This window comes from Chenopodium quinoa, unplaced genomic scaffold (genome assembly GCF_001683475.1).
Source record: "Chenopodium quinoa cultivar QQ74 unplaced genomic scaffold, ASM168347v1, whole genome shotgun sequence".
In the NCBI taxonomy this organism is placed as follows: Eukaryota; Viridiplantae; Streptophyta; class Magnoliopsida; order Caryophyllales; family Amaranthaceae; genus Chenopodium; species Chenopodium quinoa.
In genome coordinates, this window is record NW_018742390.1 from 3,744,822 (window position 1) to 3,768,270 (window position 23,449).

Below are 23,449 nucleotides of genomic sequence, written 5' to 3' on the forward strand. Positions count from 1 at the left end.
GTTTGAATCAAACCCGGAGGTACTTGCCGCATTACAAGTGTAATGTGGATTTTGCGCGCACACATGCCAACATGATTAGCATATTGTTGACGCCCTTCGCCCCCGGGTTGGCCTTTGTTGTCATACTCCAAGACCATGGAACCGTTAAGTTTCTTAAAACTTGTCGTCGGACCCCTACCCTTTCTATGAGCTAGTGCCTTTACCCCCCCTACACCACCTGTGTTGTTTTGATCCTGCCCTTGGCAATGAGTTTCAGGAGTTGGGTTCTCAGAAACAATCTCACATGCTGTATTTTCAATAGGCGGCGCACGTTCAGCTGAAATTTCAAATTCTTCAAGCCTACGCTCAAACTCATATTAAGCCTCATCCTCTAGCTCACCCATGTCAACCTCCTTGTCCACATCATAAGGCTTATCCTCGTCCTCGTCATTGTACTCGTCATCATAGTCATCATCCTTAATGTCCTCTACACAATCAAGGTTATGATCGTCCTCCATGAGATTTAAGCACCTATCAAAACAAACATAAAACAATATTAGTGTATAGTTAAGTATTAGTGCAAATGAATACTCTTATGAAATTTCAAACATAAAAAAAGTCAAATATAAATGCATATGAGTTGTTAGAATGATTAAATGTTAGTTCATACACAAAACAAAGGACTTGGGTTAAGTAGAAGCTCATTTAAGCCATTTTTACCTACTTATGGTCCTATAACCTTGTATATGCATCATAATGAGTACTTTTAGGCAATTTCAAACTACAAACATGTTAAATGTAATGAATATGAGTTGTTAGAATGATTAAATGTTAGTTTATATATAAAACAAAGGACTTGGGTTAAGTACAAGCTTATTCAAGTCATTTTCACCTACTTATGGACCTATAACCTTGTATATGCATGATAATGAGTACACTTGGGAAATTTCAAACTACAAACATGTTAGTTTATATACAAAACAAAGGATTTGGGTCAAATACAAGCTCATATATGTCATTTATGTCATTTTCTCCTACTTATGCTCCTATATGCATGATAACTAAACTATATTTGCAATGAAACCATTACTAACTTTTAATCATACTACCTCAATCAGAAATTCCTTCTTTGTGGTCTGATCGCATATGACCTGCTTCGTCGTCTATGTCATTTAGTACATTAGGTCTAGGAACAGTGAAAGGTGTAGAATCATCAAACACATCATATTCTTCCTCACCCTCAACATCTCTTATGCCTAGGATTCTTCTTTTTCCAGCTAGCATAATAGACCATTTTGAATCAACTGGGTCAGTTACGTAGAACACTTGCTTAGCTTGAGATGCAAGGATAAATGGTTCCGCAATATCATTCATGTGGCTGATATTATCAACCCACTTACACTTGAAAAGAGCAACCGTGAAGTTACAATAATCAAGCTCCCATATTTCTTGAATTCGACCATAGTAAGACAACTTTGCATCAACAGGTGATTTATCCTTAGCACTTGCAAACTCCCTTGACGATGCCACAGGCGTTACACCACTGTTTTGGGTGGAGGAAGATTTCAAATCCCGACCCTCAATCCAAAAAGTGTACCCATTGATGTCATATCCCTCAAATGAACAAACATCATCCCTAGGAGCATACGTAAGCCATTGTATTGTATCGGTCAAATAAGTATCATCCAATCGACCCATTACTCGATCACAAAACCAATTGACAAATCTCTTATTATGAAACTTCATAAGTGCCCTTTCACCTTTCGATGGAAATTCGTCATGCAAACTAGCCATGTGCTCGTCTAAATATGGGTGCACATCTGAAACATGGTGCAACACATAAAGGTGTGCTTGTAAGAACTGATCTCGGTCAAGTGACATTCGTTTCGACCCAATTGTGCCATGACCATCAAGTCTCCCTTCATGTCGAGAAGTAGGAAGACCAATAGGTTGAGCAAGGGCTATGTAGTCCACCAAAAGTTACCTTTTTCATCACCCACGGTCCCTTGCATCATACTTCCTTCAAGGTGAGCCTGGTTGCGTACTTTATTTTGCAATGTACCCATGTGTCTTTCAAAAGGATAGCACCACCTCATGAACTCTAGACCGCACAACTTAATCTCACGCACCAAATGAAGAATCAGATGAACCATTATGTCAAAAAATGAGGGTGGGAAATACATCTCAAATTTGCAAAAAGTCACAACCACATCTGCTTGCAAAGCATCTAATGTACAAGGATCAAGCAATTTGCTACAAATTGTATTGAAAAATGAACAAAGGCTTGTAATCACTTCCCTCGTGTGCTTCGGTAGAATACCACGGATTGCAATCGGTAGGAATACTTGCATCATAATGTGACAATCATAGGATTTCACACTAGTCAACTTCAATTCTCCAATCAAGGTTACAAATCTTTTCATGTTAGATGAGTAACCTGATGGAACCTTAATGCCATACACATATGCACAAAACATACGTTTCTATACCCTTGACAATGTATAGCAAGCTGGAGGTAAAAAAAAGTCTTTTTATCCTTCCCTTTACCCTCAACTTTCTTCTTTGACGTATTTGTGGCCTTTCTCTTTCCCTTTCCTTTGCTCTTCTCCATCCCTTTTTTTTTGAAACATTTTCAACTTCTTTTCTTGGTTCCTTTCCCTTTATAACCTTTCCCTTTCTAACCTTTTCCTGAGCCCACAATTCTGGAAGAATCCCCATCTATTGCAAATCTAACCGTGCACCCTTTCCGTCCTTTGTTTTGCCTTGGATATTCATAAGTGTTCCCAATAGAGCATCACACACATTCTTCTCTATATGCATTACATCAAGATATTGCCTAATGTAATGTTCTCTCCAGTATGGAAGCTTCCAAAAGATTGATTCTTTCTTAAACAGAGCAGCTGAGACCATAATTTTTTCTGATTTTCCAAACATCGTTCGTATACCTTTCACCTGAGCAAAAATCACAGCACCAGTCAATGGTCCAGGCGCAGTATCCTCTTCCACTGTCCCATCAAAAGCCTTTTTCTGCCTATGGTATGGGTGATCACGCCTAAGGAACCTTCGAGTCTGCAAGTAAACATTATTGTGAGAATTCTTAAGGTAGACGCTTGATGTGTCATCAATACATATGGGGCATGCTTTTTTTTCCTTTGACCTTGTACCTACACAATTTTCCATATGAAGGAAAGTTATTCATGGTCCACATAAGGGCTGCACACAATGTAAACATCTCGCTCTGATGAGAATCGAAAACGGAAACCCCTTCATCCCAGATCTTTCTCAAGTCGTCAATAAGCGGCGCAAGGCAAACATCTATGTCGTTCCCAGGTTGCCTAGGCCCAGTTATTAGCAATGAAAGCATTACATACTTGCGTTTCATGCACAGCCAAGGAGGCAAATTATAAATCACTAAAAGTACCAACCATGTGCTGTGTTGGGTACTAAGAGTACCAAATGGATTCATCCCGTCCGTGCACAACCCAAGCTTTAAATTTCTGACTTCATCACCAAATTTCTCAAACTTCAAATTAATGTTCTTCCATTGTGGGGAGTCAACTGGATGCTTCATCATTCTGTTTTTCTTTCTTCCCTCTGCATGCCACCTCAAGTTTTTAGCGTCTTTTGGTATTGAGAATAGACGCTTAAACCTTGGAATAATTGGAAGATACCACAACACCTTAGCAGGAGGTCCTTCTGTACCAGGATTGCAACTCATGCGCTTGTAGCGCGACAGCTTGCATCGTGGATATCTTTCAATTGTTCATACTCATTTCGATAAAGAATACAATCATTAGGACATGCATGTATCTTCTTATACTCCAAACCAAAGGGACACATGAGCTTCTTTGCATAACAATAAGACTTAGGAATTTCATTCCCATCAGGCAACATATCACTTAATGCGGTCAACAAAGAAGTAAAACTAATGTCCGTCCACCCATGCTTCGACTTAATGTTGAAAAGTGTTAGCACGACCGTTAGTTTGAAGCCTCCGATAATAACTCAAACACGCCATCTTCAACACCATGTAACATCTCATCCACGTGTTCATCCTCGACGTCATCTGCCTAATCATCATCGGCTTCATCCTCACCATTATCAACAATATATTCCTCATTCTTGTATTCCTCGTCCACATGAATCTCATTACTTCTAACACACACATCATTCCGATCAAGATCCCCACTGTACTCTCAACTTTCAGCGTACCAAATCCACATATGGTATTTATGCCTAAACCCACGACATAATAATACATGATCTCTAATGATTTCAACACTATCGACCACATTCACATTATTACAATCAACACAAGGACAATAAAGGCCTTTGTCACCCAGTCTGCGTTGATAAGATAAAGCCCTCTCGCAAAACTCTTGAACCCCATTCCGAAATTCCAAAGTATCGCGTCTACCATACATCCAACCACGATCCTTCTCCATTTAGTAAATTATCTCTAAACATATATAGCAACATATAATGAATAATGTGTAATTGTTACATATTTTATGTAAATCAAATTCAAGTACACATCGGGAATATACCATTCATATAGTGAAAAAATGCATGTTTCCAAAGGGTCCTTATCACTCCAACCTAACCCATCATTTAATGTCTACTCTCACTAGTGAATGTATGTCAAGTTTCCAATTTTAAGGAAAATCCGGCAGCATTTCCTCCTAGTTCTCCAAGTAAACGATGTAGATAATTAATTAACCACATATGTACCCAGAGAACATAGTGAGGAAATGGTAAGCCAATATGTTCCTTATAATCGAAAAGAAGACATACATTCACCACCTAAGTGAGAGTACACATTCAAGAACAGTCCCAATCGGGTATCTAGGCATATGATGATGCAACAATTCTATATATTGTTGTATTTATTTGAAATTAAACAATCCACAAGTTGCAATATCATGAATAAACTTTTATTAAATGGATAAATAGAAAGAAATATATCTAAGTAAAGTTTATGATTCATACCAATATAGCCAGTACAATGGATGTACACTTATGAACTACCCACTTGAGCTCAATATGTAGTCCTCAAGCTAAACTAGTGCTTCAATTCACATATGAATCTATTAAAAAAACAAAAATTAGCAACGTCACTAATTCTCTAATTTATTCACAATTCTCTAATGTATTCACAATTCTCTAATTTATCACAACTAATCAAGTGGCAAGATCACTATTTCTCTAATTTATTCACAATTCTCTAATTTAATCACAATTCTCTAAATTATTTACAATTCTCTAATGTATTCACAATTATCTAATTTATTCACAATTCTCTAATTTATTCACAACTAATTAGTAGCAAGGTTACTAATTCTCTAATATATTCACAATTACCCATTAAAACAACCTAAAATTACACATTAAAACATACCAAAATTCAACTAATTAAGTCACATTTTTACTAATCTCTATTATATTCAAAATTACTCATTAAATCAACCTAAAATTACCCATTTAAACATACAAATTCTTCAACTAAGGAACAAGGTTACTATATATCTAATCTATAATGTATTCAAAATTTCTCAATAAACAACCAAAAATTAAGAATAATTAGGGTAAAATTATATTCAAGCCTTAACTTTAATTTACTTAACAATAATTGTTCAAAATGTTATTGAAAAAAATAGAATTACATATTTCAAAATAATTGTTCAATTTTTAACCAAAAAATTAAAACTTACCCTAAACTAGTTGGAGGTGGAAGAAGCTAAGGGGGAGGAGAGATTGAGGACGATCCTCGGTGGTGGAGGAAGCAGCGGCGGTGCAATGGCGCGGTGGTAGAGTGGTGGAGGCGGTTGCGCACTGGTGGAGTCAGTTGTGGTTTTTCGGACCTCATAACTTGAAAGAGAAAGAAAGGGGAAAGAGAAGGGCAAGAGAGAAAGAGAAAGGATGTGGTTTTCGACCCTCCGGAAATGCTGGTGGCCGATGAAGGTGGCGGCTGTGGTTGAGGGGAAAAGGGGAGAATGCATAGCTGAGGGTTTCACGCGAATGCAACAGTGAAGTCGAATTGAGGGGGAAGGAAAATGAAAGAGAAAGAGGGAAGGAGATAGATTAAAGGCGGGTTTTTTTTTTTGTTTTTTGAAAAAGCACCGGTTCAAACCGGTGGCCTAAACATTTTTTCCACCGGTTTAAATTGAACCGGTGCCATAAGTCTACCCCGGTTTAATCAGCTTCAATCTTTGCATTTTTTGCCACCGGTTTGCCTTGAACCGGTGACAATTTAGGGGTGCCTTTTTCATATTTTCTACTAGTGTTGGTTTGAGAAAACTTAATACATATGTAATACATTTACTTGCAGTTTTATGTTGAATCAGAAATTTATTATTTCTTTTATTTAATAATGGTTTTTGATATTGAATAAAATAAAATAATTATGATTTGATGGGCTCATTAAGTTAATGACTTGGTGAATGAAACCCCATAGGTGAACTAAATTCATACACTATTTAAGTTTCTAGTTCGAAATCATTAAATTGGACATAAATGATTTCAATAAATGTATTAGCATGTAAGATTGATTGGATAGCGCGGTTTCATGGGCTTTATGGGCATATAGATGCCCGGTCAATCACATGGGTATGTGTAACACCCTAGAAATCCATTTCCTTTAAAATACCTATTTTTCTCTTTTAATAATAAGAATTAGAAAATCTAAGACATTACCGCCATCGTGAAAACAGCTAAGGCAATTATCAAAAACACATAGCGGAAGACTATTTTTAAAACCATTCAAAACAAGTCAACTTCAAAGTCAAAACCCAACAAAAGTAAAGTAAAACAAAATTCAAATGAAGTCAAACAAAGTCAACCTACAACTTTGAATTATTATAGGCCCTTATTAAAACCGAAAAATACCAAAACCTTTGCGTTAGTTTGCAAGCTCAATAAATAAATAATAATAATGCAATAAAACACATCATATTCCTATGAAAACTAAGCATGATTTGCTCTTCACTCATGCCCATCATGAATATTTTTCATCGCCTGAAAAGCTTCTCTCTACTTGTCCCCACTACTCACAATTAGAAATGGGTCGTCGTAGAGCCAAGGTAAAGACAAGGCCAAACACACATGCAAATACACACTCAGCAGAGCTAAGTACATAAGCGTAATGAAACACACTAACATGCTTTCATCATATCAATCACAAAACTTACCTTGTTGCACCTGTTTACAAGCATACAACGTACAACATGAATATTCAATAAACTAAATTATTATTTATTTAGCTAGATTACGCATCGATTGCATTTCCCTGACCTACCCCAATAAAGGGGTACTAACATGGGAGCTAGCCGTGCTAGTATAAAAGAATCACTCATAAGTGGTTGAATTCATGTGCATAAAATAAAAAGAAATATATTGCATCTTGTACTACCAATAGAAGTTATGGTTAAATATAAAGTCGCATATCTCCCCCCATATGTTCATACTCAAGGTATATACATTCCAAGAGTTTTGGTGCGTAATCTTTTTCACTTTACGTTATTTACATATTATTTAACTTGGTGACGACTCATTAACCATAGCAATAACAATAATCATTACCATTCAAGCAACCAAGTATACCAATTTAACTCTTGAATGATTAGTGACCACATAATCTTTAATGTTGAACCCTTTTTAATCTGCCTCGGTGACAAAGACACCTTAAACACATAATGCACTACAAATCCTGTCCCTCGGTGTTGGGAACACCTTAAGTGCACTTAGGCACCAAAAAGTAATTTAATCCTCGTGTCCTCAGACACTTAAATAACTCTTTTTTCATTCTCATAGCATCAATAAAATTTATATGAACCATAATAAAATTCTCTTTCAATATTCCAAACCAAATTAAACATTTAGTTTAACTAAACATGCTCTCAATCATGTCAATAATAAAAATGTGGTTCATATTTAACATGCCAACAAAATTAATTCCAATCATCAAATCACCACAAATAGTTCATACTTCACCATTCAATCACCAATATTAAATCAATCCACAATTCCAACCACACCTATCATGATACTACTTGGAATTAATGAATCAAAGCCTAGCATGCTTCTACATATCCAATAACTGTTAAGTACGTGAACGTACACTAGTGGAAAAAAGCTTATCCGTAATGGGCAAAAATAGCCCATCCGTAACGGGCAACAACCGTTACATATGCGGCCGTTACGGATAGCAATAGTTGTTTGTAACGGGCACTTGCCTGTTACAAATAAGTAGTTATTTGTAACGGGCAAACAAGTGTCGTTACGAATAACGGGGTTATTTGTAACGGGCACCAAATGTCTGTTACAATTAACGGGGTAATTTGTAACGGGCACCCAAATGCCCGTTACGAATAACCGCTTTATTTGTAACAGAACATGTTTTGCCCGTTACGAATACCTACTTATTATTAACGGGCCTAAAATCTGTCCGTTACAAATAGTGTGTGATCTAATTAAAAAAAAAACAGTAAAAGCTGGATTGCTTTGCACACTATTTTATCTATTAATGAGAGATATTTATATTTTATACAAATATAGTATACAATTAATATACAATCAACTAATAACTAATATTAAAAGAACCACTAAAGGAAATCTCAATTGTAACAATTATAAAAACAAGTTTAATACTAGTATAAGAGTTAAATGATGATCCTCTAAATCTAATCTTCTTCTTCAGCCTCGTTCTCAGCAATATTGAAGTACCTCAACTCGTACACATTACGGTCCTTGTTAGAAGCAATGACACAAAGCCAATCCCTAATATTGTGCTTCTTAAAGTATTTCTTTGTCAAATACTTCAAGTACCTGAAAATTAAAAAATCAAACCAAGATTACTCAAAAGTAAAAACAAATGTTCACCTATCAAGGTTCATACATACGTTTTATAGGCTAACATAGGCTTTTACTGAAGGAGATTATAGGTAATAAATTGCGGAAATATATGAATCATATTCATAAAGCACCTAAACCAAGTATCTCATGCATAACACATAAAGAAGTAAGAATTATACCGTTGAAGCGTGATTCCAGAAGTGATCAAACAAGAACAATAAGGAGAACACGAATCCCACGTGTGATTCCTCTACTTAGTCCACGAGCACGGATTAAACCTCCACTAATGCTAGTTAATTATGACTGAACACTTCAATCAACCTTCAACGGAGATTTGAGCCACGAACACACCACAACACCACCCACGCGTGATAAGTGACTTTTATGTCACTTTTAGGGTATTTTTATGCTTATTTTCAGATTTAGTTTCTAATATTTTCCCTAGTTTTACACTTTATTTCGCTTATTTTCTTATTTTCCTTATTCGTTCTCTATTTTGAGTATTTTTGCATTTTTATTAGTTTTAGTTTATTTTTGTAGTTTTAGTTTATTTTTGTAGTTTTAGTTAATAATTTCCCTCTTCTCACTTTTTATTTTTTTTCTTTTATTTTCTTTTAGTTTCTAGTTTATTTTATTTTATTTTATCATCCGATTTTCCCTCGTGTTTCGTTGTTTATGTAGGTGATTGTCCGAGTTAAGGCACGTGTTACAATTTAAAGTCAAGTTCTGAGCTTTAGTGTTTAGTCGGATTCAATAACTAGCACATCAAACTCCTTGCGCAAATAAGCTGCTGCCCTTAAGTTGCTGCCCTCTTAACCTTCACTCCACCATCACCTAAACCTACACCACACCCTCTTAACATCACTTCCCCTGCTCACGCAAACCACCTCACACTCCCCTGCTCCCCTGCTTTCGACAACACCAACAGCAACAGCAACAGCAACAAACACACACCATCAGCTCACCCATTTCATCCACCTCACGCAACCCAGCAACCACCACCAATCTCAGCCTCCACAACCGCCAAAACCGCCAGCAACAATCTTAATTACAGTAGCAACGCTGCCCCTGCACTCCAACCTCACGCAAACCACATTCACTAACGCACCCCCCATCAATTCGACCCATGACTGCAACCATCTCCTCCACCCAACAGCAGCCACCTGACCATAATTACCACCAACCGCAAGCTCCAATTCATCCTCAATTTCGAGACCCTTAAGTGCGGGCACTCACTCAACTGAAGCGGCCGCTCCATCTCGTTCAATTTCACCAATTCGAGGCAGAAGCAATGAGCGTGCGCTCCTAAGGGTACGCGCGGCCGCTCCGATCTTCCACGTGATGCTGTACGGAATTAATGAAATTGAACGGCCACGATTCTTTCAATTAATCGAAAGGCCGAGAATTTGGTGATGCTAGATGATGATAATGTTGATGAACGGTGATGATGGTTGTTTGGATGATGGTTGATGATAAAATTAGAGCAGCCAAGATCGAAAGGGAAGGAAGGGGGGTCTGATGGTTCGGGGTTTGGGGGAATTGGGGATTTTTTTTTTTCTTTTCCTTTTTATTTTTTTAGTTTTGTTATTTTAGTTATTTTAATTAGTTTTATTTCTTTTTAATTTCTTTTATTTTTTTTAAGCCTTGTAATATAAATACCCCTTTTGGGGTTATTCTTTCTTAACTCTTTACATTTTATTTTTTACCTTAAATTAGAGTAGTTTAGCCTCTTTTATTTACTCTCTCTTAGGGTTAGATTAGGATTTTCTCTCTCTAGTTTAGGAGTATTTTTAGAGAGAGAAAGCTTGGATTTCCATGGAGTTTTTGAGAGGTTAAAGAAGCAACTTTGTGGAACTTCTTCTCATCTATTCAATGAGCATTTTCTATCTTTCTCTCGTCTTTATTACTTTGCTTAATTCTTAGTTTTTGCTTTTTGTTTGTTGATTTGAGTAGATTAATTAGTTTGTTTGTTTGATCTTGTTTTATTCTCATTTTACCTTGTTTTCCATGTGTATCTTCATTATGTTAGCTTAGGTCTTGTTCTAGGGAATTGGATGAAGGTTATATTAATCAATTGAATGATTGATTGTGATTAGTATGAAATTGTTTCTTGATTATTGTTTATAGATGATGCTTTTATGGATTAGAATCTTTCTAGCTAATCGATTCTATGCTCTTAATTGTGTTTTCAATCACTTGTGCGAGAGTGAGTTGGTTGAGAGCCCTAAATTCTTCCATACCTTTGCTAGGCTAGTTGCACGAGAGTGAATTAGTTTAGTAGGATAATTAACATGCTTAATTGTGCGAGAGTGAGATAAATGTGTTGATGTTCCTAATCGAGGTCATTTTCATCTAATTGCATGATGTTGTTTAATGCATTGATGTAATTAGATTCCACTTTCCCTAGTTTTAGTTATTTTCTCTTAGTAGTTTTTGGTTTAATCTCTCTCTATCTCACAACCTTTCCTACTAGTCTAATTTGCATAAATTGAAAAAGTTAGTCTTCATGGCTCGACCCTTTACTTGCCACTAACTAGTTTAGTGTAAGTTTAGGTATTATAAATGATTAATTTGGTTAGGGTTAGTAGACCAACGACTTACTTTTACCCTCGATCAAATTTTGGCGCCGTTGCCGGGGACTAAGGCGTTCATTAGTTTGTGTTGATTAGATTAGCTAGGTTATTGTATATTATTTGATTTTTGTTTGCTTTTCTTTGTTCTTTAAATAAAAATGGCATGCTTATCTTTTCCTCAATTTGATTGTGAACCCTTCTATGGTTACTTTTAAAGACTAGATGGTTTCCTTAGTTACCATGGGTGTTCTCTTAGTGATGCTTCTGGTATAGCTTATTGGGGCATGAATGAGTATACTAGGGAAATGGTTGAGGACATGAATAATGGAAGATTTTGTCATTTGTCTATGCATGATGCTTGGAATTTCTTCATTTGGTGTGCTAGAGATTCTTATGATAGAGAATGTCATGTTTCTTGTTTTGATTCTCAATGTCAAGATTCTTTTTATTTTTGCATGAATTCTCTTGATATTTCTAATGTGCCTTGTGATGATCCAAATACGTAAGTTGAACCCTTTCCCTCTTATGCTCATTGTGATGAGGTTTGTGCTAATTTTGATGATATGCAATTTGATTTTGATCATGAACCTCAACCCGATAACATTGATGCCCAAATTCTCTCTCAAATGCAATATCTCACCCAACAACTCTAAGAGCTTCAAGAGGAACAAAAATTAAGAGAAGTGAGGCTTGCCCAAGTGATGAGTGCTATGATTGATTTAGATGGACGTGAGGCACCTCACTTGGAGTGTGAGAGTGTTTTTGAGGATGATGTGGGCCAAGGGTGTGAAGTTGAGGGGAGATTTTCTTGTGATGAGAGCATTTTTGAGGATTTTGATCCTTTTCATTCTCCATTTGAGCTTGAATGTCATCCTTCCCCTAATTCACCCCCTTTGAGAGCTTCCCTTGGAGAGGATGTGAGTGAGCCATCTTCATGTTTAAATGAGGGAGTTCATGAGGATGATGATGGTGAGTTTGAGCAATCAAGGGAGATTGAGAGTCCCTTGAGTGATGGTGGAAGAGTTGTGAATGAAGAAAATGTCGATTTTGAGGATTCCAACCCCCTTCCTCATCTTGATGAGTCTACCTTGCATGTTTGTGACCATTCTATCCATGAGTCTTTGGACTCATTTGAGGTTATGGCTAGTATGTTCATTGAAGGTGTAACAAAACATTATAGCCTTTTGAGAGAGTTCATTGGCAATGCTTCATGGGAAAGGGATGAGTTTGAGATAAACCTTTATCTTTTCATGCATGGTTTAGAGACTCTAGGCTTTGAGGATCTTGAGGGATTTGTTGTTCATCGTTGTGATAGAGAGGAGGATGAGGTTATTTCTATTGAAAAGTTTTTGTTTGAGGGAGATTTGAGTCATGAGTGTTCTTTTAAGGATTCTATGATTGATTTCCATGCCCTCGTTGGTGATGTGGGGCTTTGTAAGACCCTTGTTTCTCCTCCCCTACCTCATGTCCCTTTCTCAAGGAAATTTGACCACATCTCCTACTATCCCATGTTCCTCCCTTATTTTGTCAAAGAGCCTATTGAGGACCCTCTCTTCTTTGATGAGATTCTACCTTCTCATCCTCCCATTATTGAGGAAATAGGTGATTGTGCCACCCAAAAATATTTTGAGGAGAGTTTACCTTATTTTTCTTCTTCTTTCTCTTCTTATTTTCTTGATTTTTCTTTTGATTTTTCTTTTGATTTTTCTTCTTTCTTTTAGCATCTTCCTCCTCAATTACGTGCAATAATCTAGTTCCACGTCCTCTTTCCTTCAGTTGCCTACTTGTCATCCTATGAAATGTGTAGTAGCACATTTGATAAGCTCTTGCGTTCGTTGCAATATTATTTACTAAAGCGGTCTCGCTTGGATGTTAAACAAGCCTTTCTCGGGAATTAACCCGAGGTTTTTATTGCTTTCATTTTCTTTTCTTTTTAGATTAGATATTCTCTCATGGAAATGCTTGTGTGCCTTTTGCTAGGTACATGACTTGATATACACTTATGCATTGGTTTGGATCAAGAAACAAGGAAGTTTGACGCCTATTTTTGCTAGCACATGGAAACCAAGATTCAATTCAAGAGGAAATTGACTTTCGAAGGTTAAGTTGGGTCATTTGCGGGTATTTACACCCACCTATATCCGGTAATACCTTTCCTAGCTCTTTCTCTAATGGTTGGTGACTTGTTGGACATGTGTTGGTTTGTTGGATTGATTTCTTTCTTTTCCCCTCCCATGGATTATTTGGTTTATGTTTGAGTATATTTTCGCATTCAAGCTTTGGGGGAGGGTTTTCTATCATGCTTGGGTAGAATGTTGGTTCATATATGCCATGCACTTGAGTATTTGCAATTCCATGCCTTTTCTTATATTCTGAAAAGTCAAAAAAGATTTTTGTTTACTTTCAAGGTAATTTTGGCAAAATGTGTTTTGTTTGTTCTTATTTTGGACATTCTATTTTGGAACTTGTATTCTTGAATGTTTTTCTTCCTAAGTGGTAAATGTGTGAACGGTTTGAGAGTGTCATTGGTTGACTCTAGGATACTATATGCTAAGGTAGTCGGGTTAAGAACTTTTAGGGGTCCATGAAGCCTTAGTTCACGGGAATGTGGTAAGATAGAGTTGCTCACTATATTGGATTTGAAACCCTTAGTTGGTATTTGTTTGGTTATAATCCCTTGTGAGCTTCATTTGTTCTAGCCTTCATCACCTTGTTGAGCGGCATTTTAGGATCCTTGACTATGCATGTCTTAATCCTTGTTTTGACCTCTAGCTCCCAAAATCGTGACCGAGCCACTCTAGGGGAGGAAAAGGGCACATTTTCTCATTTTTCTTTATCTTCCTTTTGTTTTGTTACATTTTCTATTTTGCATTAACCTACTTGCTAACCAATTTGAGCCTAATGTTTCCCGCTCTTGTTTAAACCGCATTACAAACCTAATGGCCTATGTTTACCAACCCTATTAGTTAGTGAAGCATTGGCATGTGAGGTTTGAGTTTTGAGAGTGTTGAATATGTAAAAAATATTTTGAGAATTGGTTTAAGTACGGTATTGAAAGTTGAGCTTGAAATGAATATGCAAAAAAAAAAAAAAAAGTTTAAGAAGAAAGATGCAATTCAAGAAAATAAATTGAAGTTTCAAGAAAATGTCGTCCATAGTTAAAAAAGGAAAGGACACCAAATAAGAGTTTATGAAAAAAAAATTTAAAAAAAAAAACAAACAAAAATATTTTAGTTGGTTTCATTTTTCTTCCCGTGTTTAAGCATTAGGGACAATGCATCATTCAAGCTTGGGGGGGGGAGCGTTCCTTCATTTTTTGTATATATTGTGTGTTGGTGTTGAGTAAGCTTGGGGGAGATGGCATTATTAGTATTTTTCTTTGAGGTTTTGTGACTTCCGAAGTTTGTTTTTGAGAGAGGGCCCCTCTTTTGCTTCACTTAGGAAATATCATCAAAATTTTCAAATTTTTACCCTGCCTTGACCCCTAGCCTTACGTTACAACCAATAAAAGACCCTTAGACTTTAATGGGGTTAGGTCAAAGAACAGTGAAGGGATATAGAATTCAAACCTATGGAGAGAGTGTGCATAGTTGAGATGTCGGGATTACCATCTCAAAGAATTTCATTTCTTTATCTTTTTCCGGTTCCTTCGAGGAATCATGAGAAGTTAGCTTAAGGGTTGATTTGAATCTAGTGGAGAGAACGCGGCCCAATTAGTTGGGGCTAGGGTGGATTGAGTCCTTATTAGTTGTCTATGCTTAGCATATGTTATGTTTCAATCAACCATTGACATCTTGGAATGTGCATACATTTGTCTATTTAGAAAGGTTTGCATTCATTGGTGCTTGCTCCTATCTCTTGTCCAAACATGAATTTGTGTTTTCTTTCTCTTTTTATGTTTCTTTTTCTTTTCTATTTATTTCCTTACCTTGGTTTTGTTCTAGAGTTGTGGGTTAAACTCTTAGGAAACCCTCACGAGAGCACACTTGTCCTCTAGGGCGATCTAGGGATTTAAAGGGCTTGTCTTTAGTAGATAAAATTGATCGTGATTCCTACGAAAGTGAGTTAGTGTACAATCTTGTATCCTTTAGTTTCTAAGATTTGCTTGAATAAATCATTCTCCTTATCTTATGTTTCGAGTTAATTTGCTCGAGGACGAGCAAAAGTTTAGCTTGGGGGATTTTGATAAGTGACTTTTATGTCACTTTTAGGGTATTTTTATGCTTATTTTCCGGTTTAGTTTCTAATATTTTCCCCAGTTTTATACTTTATTTTGCTTATTTTCTTATTTTCTTTATTCGTTCTCTATTTTGAGTAATTTTGCATTTTTATTAGTTTTTAGTTTATTTTTGTAATTTTAGTTGATAATTTCCCTCTTCTCTCATTTTATTTATTTTCTTTTAGTTTCTAGTTTGTTTTATTTTATTTTATTTTATTTTATTTTATCTTCTAATTCTCCATCGTGTTTTGTAGTTTGTGTAGGTGATTGTCCGAGTTAAGGCACGTGTTACAATTTAAAGTCAAGTTTTGCGCTTTGGTGTTTGGTCGGATTCAATAACAAGCACATCAAACTCCTTGCACAAATAAGCTGCTGCCCCTAAGTTGCTGCCCTCTTAACCTTCACTCAACCATCACCTAAACCTACACTACACCCTCTTCACATCACTTCCCCTACTCACGCAAACCACCTCACACTCCTCTGCTCCCCTGCTTTTCATAACACCAACAGCAACAGCAAAAAACACACACCATCAGGTCACCCATTTCATCCACCTCACGCAACCCCACAACCACCACCAATCTCAGCCTCCACAGCCGCAAAAACCGCCAGCAACAATCCCAATTACAATAGCGACGCTGCCCCTGCACTCCAACCTCACGCAAACCACATTCACTAACACACCCCCCATCAATTCGACCCACGACTGGAACCATCTCCTCCACCCAACAGCAGCCACCTGACCACAATTACCACCAACCGCAGCGTAACCCAGCCGCAAGCTCCAATTCATCCTCAATTTTGAGACCCTTAAGAGCGGGCACTCACTCAACTGTAGCGGCCGCTCCATTTCGTTCAATTTCACAAATTCGAGGCAGAAGCAATCAGCGTGCGCTCCTAAGGGTATGCGCGGCCTCTCCGATCTTCCACGTGATGCTGTACGGAATTAATGAAATTGAACGACCACGATTCCTTCAATTAATCTAAAGGCCGAGAATTTGGTGATGCTAGATGATGATCATGTTGATGAACGGTGATGATGGTTGTTTGGATGATGGTTGATGATAAAATGAGAGCAGCTAAGATCGAAAGGGAAGGAGAGGGCGTCTGATGGTTCGGGGTTTAGGGGAATTGGGGATTTTAATTTTCTTTTCCTTTTTTTTTTTTTTTTTTAGTTTTGTTATTTTAGTTATTTTAATTAGTTTTATTTCTTTTTAATTTCTTTTATTTTATTTTAATTCTTGTAATATAAATACCCCTTTTGGGGTTATTCTCTCTTAACTCTTGACATTTTATTTTTTACCTTAGATAAGAGTAGTTTAGCCTCTTTTATTTTCTCTCTCTTAGGGTTAGATTAGGATTTTCTCTTTCTAGTTTAGGAGTAGTTTTAGAGGGAGAAAGCTTGAATTTCCATGGAGTTTTTGAGAGGTTGAAGAAGCAACTTTGTGGAACTTCTTCTCATCTATTCGATGAGCATTTTCTTGCTTTCTCTCATCTTTATTACTTTGCTTAATTCTTAGTTTTTGCTTTTTGTTTTTTGATTTGAGTAGATTAATTAGTTTGTTTGTTTGATCTTGTTTTTATTCTTATTTTACCTTGTTTTCCATGTCTATCTTCATTATGTTAGCTTAGGTCTTATTGTAGGGAATTGGATGAATGTTATATTAATGAATTGAATTATTGATTGTGATTAGTATGAAATTATTTATTGATTATTGTGTATGGATGATGCTTTTATGGATTAGAATCTTCTAGCTAATCGATTCTATGCTCTTAATTGTGCTTTCAATCAATTGTGCGAGAGTGAGTGTGTTGAGAGCCCTAAATTCTTCCATACCTTTGCTAGGTTAGTTGCACGAATGTGAATTAGTTTAGTAGGATAATTAACATGCTTAATTGTGCGAGAGTGAGTTAAATGTGTTGATGTTCCTAATCGAGGTCATTTTAATCAAATTGTATGATGTTGTTTAATGCATTGATGTAATTGGATTCCACTTTCCCTAGTTTTAGTTATTTGCTCGTAGTAGTGTTTGGTTTAATCTCTCTCTATCTCACAACCTTTCCTACTAGTCTAATTTGCATAAATTGAAACAGTTAAACTTCGTGGTTCGACCCTTTACTTGCCACTAACTAGTTTAGTGTAAGTTTAGGTATTATAAATGATTAATTTCCTACTTTTACCCTCGATCAATGCGCCACCACACGCGCCACCCGCGGGGGAGGTCGTACGGACAGGGAGGAGAGAGAGAGAGTTAGGGTTTTTGGGAACCTTGGTTGCTTGTGTGACAATTTACTGTATGTAAATTGTTGTATCATGCAACCCTAGGCATGGTTTATATTTATATATCATATTTAGAAATAAAACCATGTCAAGTCCAAAACCCATTAGAATCTTCTAACTATCTAAGCCCAATTATCACTATGGTATGTCATGAACTCATGAGGCCCAATAATGAGCCTCTAACTTGTTTAACCCAATACTCTTATGTGTGATCCTTGATATATCTAGTAATTGTACTTATTGAAGACATAATTCCTTCGATCTCCCACTTGTCTGAGACAAGTACGCAATATTCAAATTCCTTAAGTCAATATGTGTCAATTTGATCATATGATTTCATCTCATGTCATGATCATATTAGTCTAAAAATCTTTTCTTGAAATACTAAGTTAGATTCACATAACAAATGATTATTATGTAATGCATTTGAGCACGGCCATGCATTTTCTGAATTCTCCCTCTTCAAGGGGCCAAGAGATATTCCTAATTAAATAGGTAGACTCAATCCAATCTTTTGGCCATTAAAGCTTCCACTCAACTCATGAAGCAACTGGGAAACACCCTTTATAATCCCCAGTTACGGCTGGACGTTTGAGTGTACCACAGTTAAATCAATTATTGAATGGAATCAGTGTTCCACTCTTGTTAAAGGAATCCACTAATATATCCAAAGTTCTATACTTGAACTTCAAAGTAGGTCTATAGTTCGATCATGCATCATTCATGCATATCCATGTGATTGACCGAGCATCATCACTATGCTCCTATATCCCATGAAACTGCACTATCCAATCAATCTTACATGCTAGTCCAATTTAAGAAATTATTTATGTCCAGTTTAATAATTCTGAACTAGAAACTCAAATAATATATATGGATTTTGTTCACTTGTGGGGTTTCATTCACTAGGTCATCAACCTGATGAGCCCATCAATCCATAATGTTTTTGGACATTTTATTTAATATCGAAAACCATAATTAAATAAGAGAAATAATAAAATTTCTAATTAAACGTAATTCTGCAAATAAATGTATTACATATGTAACTTATTTTTCTCCAAAAACAAATACAACTTCTAATTACATCATTTGCTTCAATCCAGATTCATTAGCATGTTTCTCATGCTTTGAAAGTGGAAGGGGTTTAGTAAGTGGATCAGCAATATTCCCATCCGTATGAATTTTGCACATCTTGACATCTCCTCTGTCAACGATCTCTCGAATGAGGTGATATTTCCTCTCTACATGTTTGGATTTGAAGTGTGACCTAGGCTCCTTTGATTGAGCAATGGTGCCATTATTATCACAATACAACTCGATTTCCTTTTGAGCACTTGGTATGTCATCCAGCTTAGTTAGGAACTTCTTAATCCAAACTGCTTCCTTAGCTGCTTCAACAGGAGCTAAATACTCTGATTCTGTTGTAGAGTCTGCAACAGTGCTTTGCTTCGAACTCTTCCAGCTCACTGCTCCTCCATTTAGACAGAAAATGTATCCAGATTGTGATCTGAAATCATCTCTATCTGTTTGGAAACTCGCATCTGTATAACCTTTGACAACCAACTCATCTTCGCCACCATATACTAGAAACATTCCTTTAGTCCTTCTCAAGTACTTAAGGTTATTCTTGGCAGCTGTCCAGTGTGCTTCTCCTGGATTTTCCTGAAACCTGCTACACATACTCAGAGCATATGCAACATCTGGCCTTGTACATATCATGGAATACATGATTGACCTTATTGGCGAAGCATAAGGTTTATCAACAATACGTCTCATCTCTTTTGGCGTGCTAGGGCATTGAGATTTACTTAGCGTAATGCCATGAGACATGGGGAAAAAATCCTCTTTTAGAGTCTTTCATGGAATACCTATCAAGAACCTTATCAATATATGTCTCTTGACTTAATCCAATCATCCTTTGAGATCTGTCTCGATGGATCTTGATCGCTAATATGTATTCAGCCGCACCTTAGTCCTTCATGGAAAAACAACTCTTCAACTATTCCTTGATTGACTCAAGCATTGGTATGTCATTCCCCATGAGTAGTATGTCATCTACATACAAGACTAAGAAAACAATGCTTCTCCCACTAGACTTCTTGTATACACAAGGTTCCTCTTCACTTTTGACAAAATCAAACTGTTTGATTGCTTTATCAAAGCGAAGATTTCAACTCTTGGATGCTTGCTTCAATCCATAAATGGAATTCTGAAGTTTGCATACCTTTCTAGGATTTTCTGGATCTTCAAACCCTAAGGTTGTATCTTATACACTTCCTCCGTCAAGAACCCATTCAAGAAGGCAGTTTTGACATCCATCTGCCAAATTTCGTAATCGAAAAATGCAGCAATCGCTAGAAGGATCCGAATGGACTTAAACATAGCTACTGGGGAAAAGGTTTCATCATAGTCAATACCATGAATCTGTCTGTACCCTTTTGCAACCAGTCTTGCTTTATAGATGTAGGCATTTCCATCCTTGTCTGTTTTAATCTTGTAAACCCATTTACAACCAATAGGTTTTACCCCATTAGGCAAGTTAACTAGGGTCCACACTTCATTTTCAGTCATCGATTCCATTTTGGACTTCATGGCCTCAAGCCATTTATCTGAGTTGGGGCTCGCCAAAGCTTTCCTGTAGGTTGTAGGTTCCTCATTCTCTAATAAGAAGATTTCAGAATTCTTAGTTATCAGAACCTCAACAAACTGTTTGTTTCTGATTCTGGCAGACCTACGTGGGGTAGGAGCAACAATAGAAATATTCTCTCCAACTCCTTGAAGATTTTCGCATGAATTAGATTTAAGTGGGACGATAGGAGTCTTGCTAGTCGAATTAGCTTGCTCCGACGCATGATTAATCGACTCATGCGCCCTTGCCTTTGATGTGGTGTTATCCACATCCATTTGTTGCTCGTCTCAAATTTCTTTGAGAACCACTTTACTCCCACTTGGCTTTCTAGAGAGGAATTCCTTTTCTAGAAAGACATCATCGCGAGCAACAAACACTTTGTTATCTTCGCGATTGTAGAAGTAATACCCCTTTGTTTCTTTTGGATAACCCACAAAGAAACATTTGTCTGATTTAGGGTGTAGTTTATCACCTTGTAAACGTTTTACATAGGCTTCACATCCCCAAATCTTGAGAAAAGATAACTTTGGAGCTCTTCCATTCCATATCTCATATGGAGTCTTTTCAACTGCTTTGGACGGGCTTCTGTTTAGTATTCTTGCAGCTGCTTCTAATGCATATCCCCAGAACGATATGTGAAGATTAGTAAAGCTCATCATGACCGAACCATATCTAGTAAGGTCCTATTCCTCCATTCTGAAACACCATTCAACTGCGGCGTCCCTAGAGGAGTTAACTGTGAAAGTATTCCACAGTTTATTAGATGTTCATCAAATTCTTGGGTCAAATATTCACCACCACGATCAGATCGCAATGCTTTAATTGTCTTCCCAAGTTGATTTTGTACTTCATTATGGAATTCTTTGGACTTTTCAAAGGCTTCCGATTTGTTCTTCATTAAGTAAATGTAACCAAATCTACTTAAATCATCAGTAAAAGTAATGAAGTAACTAAATCCACCCCTTTCTTTTAAACTCATTGGTCCACACACATCTGTATGTATGAGTCCTAATAAGTCACTAGCTCTTTCACCTATACCCGAGAAGGGTGACTTAGTCATTTTCCTAAGCAAGCATGACTCACAATTTTCAAATGATTCATAATCAAATGAAGAGAGAAGTCCATCCTTATGTAATTTCTGGATGCGCTTTTGGTTAATGTGACCAAGTCTACAATGCCATAGGTAAGTTGGGTTTGAATCATCCGTTCTTTGCTTTTTATGATAAATGACGTAGACATGAGTTTTATAAAACATACAAAACATTAATTAATTTTGTGTTAGCATATAACATATTTTAATTTCTTTAGAAATAAAACAACATTTGTCTCTTATTTCAAATGAAAATCCTTCAGAATCTAAAACAGGAACTAAAATAATGTTTTTAGTAATTGTTGGTACATAATAACAGTTATTAAGCACCAAAATAAGTCCAGAGGGAAGTCTTAAGTGATAATTTCCAATAGCAAGTGCAGCAACTTTTGCTCCATTTCCTAGTCGAAGCGTTACTTCCTCTTTGCTAACTTCTTACTCTCTTTCAAGCCCTGCACATTATTAACGATGTGAGCACCACAGCCGGTATCAAACACCCAAGTGGAAGATGATGTAAGATTAATTTCTACAATAAAAACATCAAGTAACTCTTTACCTTCTGTTTTCACCGGTGTATAGTGGGGACACCCTGGTGTAGGGCATGGCCAACTACCGCAAAAGAAGCATTCGCTTCCTCTCCTTTTCAGGAACTCCTCAGCATGGTTAAGAAAAAGGTTGATCAACGTCACCGACAAACCCTCATCATTATGAGTGAGCTTGACAATGTCAAAAACATCATGGAGTGAGAACAAGATAATATTATGTGCAGAGTCATCATCAATCGGTTTCCCAAGGACTTCCATTTGATTGAACATTTCAATCAATTCCCTGACATGGGCCCTTACTGACTGACTAGGCATGAGTCTCTTAGCCATTATCATACAATGAACATTGTAAGCCTCATACCTAATTCTGTCAGTCCAGGAATAGTAAATCTGAGGGATCGAGTTAACGACTTCTCTTACATTATGATCTCTGAAGCGTCCACTTCCTAATGCCCCAATGCCACCTCGACAGATATCACGAAGACATTTATGCAAGTTAGTTAGATCATAGTGCCTGAATCTTCTTTTCCAACAGATTGGAATAGATTCTAAAATAAGCCTTTTGATTTTCTCTACATCTGAAACAATTTCAGCATGCCTTTTAGCTTTATAATTTTCTGTATAATCGCTCTCAACAGGAATATATAAACGAGATTCAAGCCCATGGCTTGTGAGAACTTTTCTCAACTCATTTTCCCATTCCCTGAAGTTTATGAGATTCAGCCTTAAGTTAAGTTTCATTGGTAAAACAATGTTGTCGTATAAGTTATTCATCTACAAACAAAAACAAACGAGGGAAAATTCAATAATTATGTTTAATAAAGTTAAAGTACCATAAGCGATTATAAAACTGGTAACTTTAAAGCATTCATTCAATTTTAATTGATCCCTACTGAATAGAATGATTCCAAGATCCTTTATTTGTGCAATAATTGACCGGACTGAGGCCCTACCATCAAGTATTGCATTTTCAAGGTGAGTAAACTCTTTACTGATTACAACTCTTTCTAATTCTTAGCTTCAAGGTTCTAAACTCTTTAGGTAACCTTGTTGAGTATAACCAATTAAAATTGTAAAACCTGATTTACCCCCACTCCCCTAAGATATAGTATGACACCCAGCTGAGGCATGACCTATCATAAATATCGAAGGTTTCATCGGGTTTTTAATTGGAAATGCAACCTCAATATTACCGGGACCTAGATTTATTATGTTGTGATTATTTAGTGAACTCTAGCGCATCATTAAACAACATAAATAAAATCTAACAAGCATAATCTACT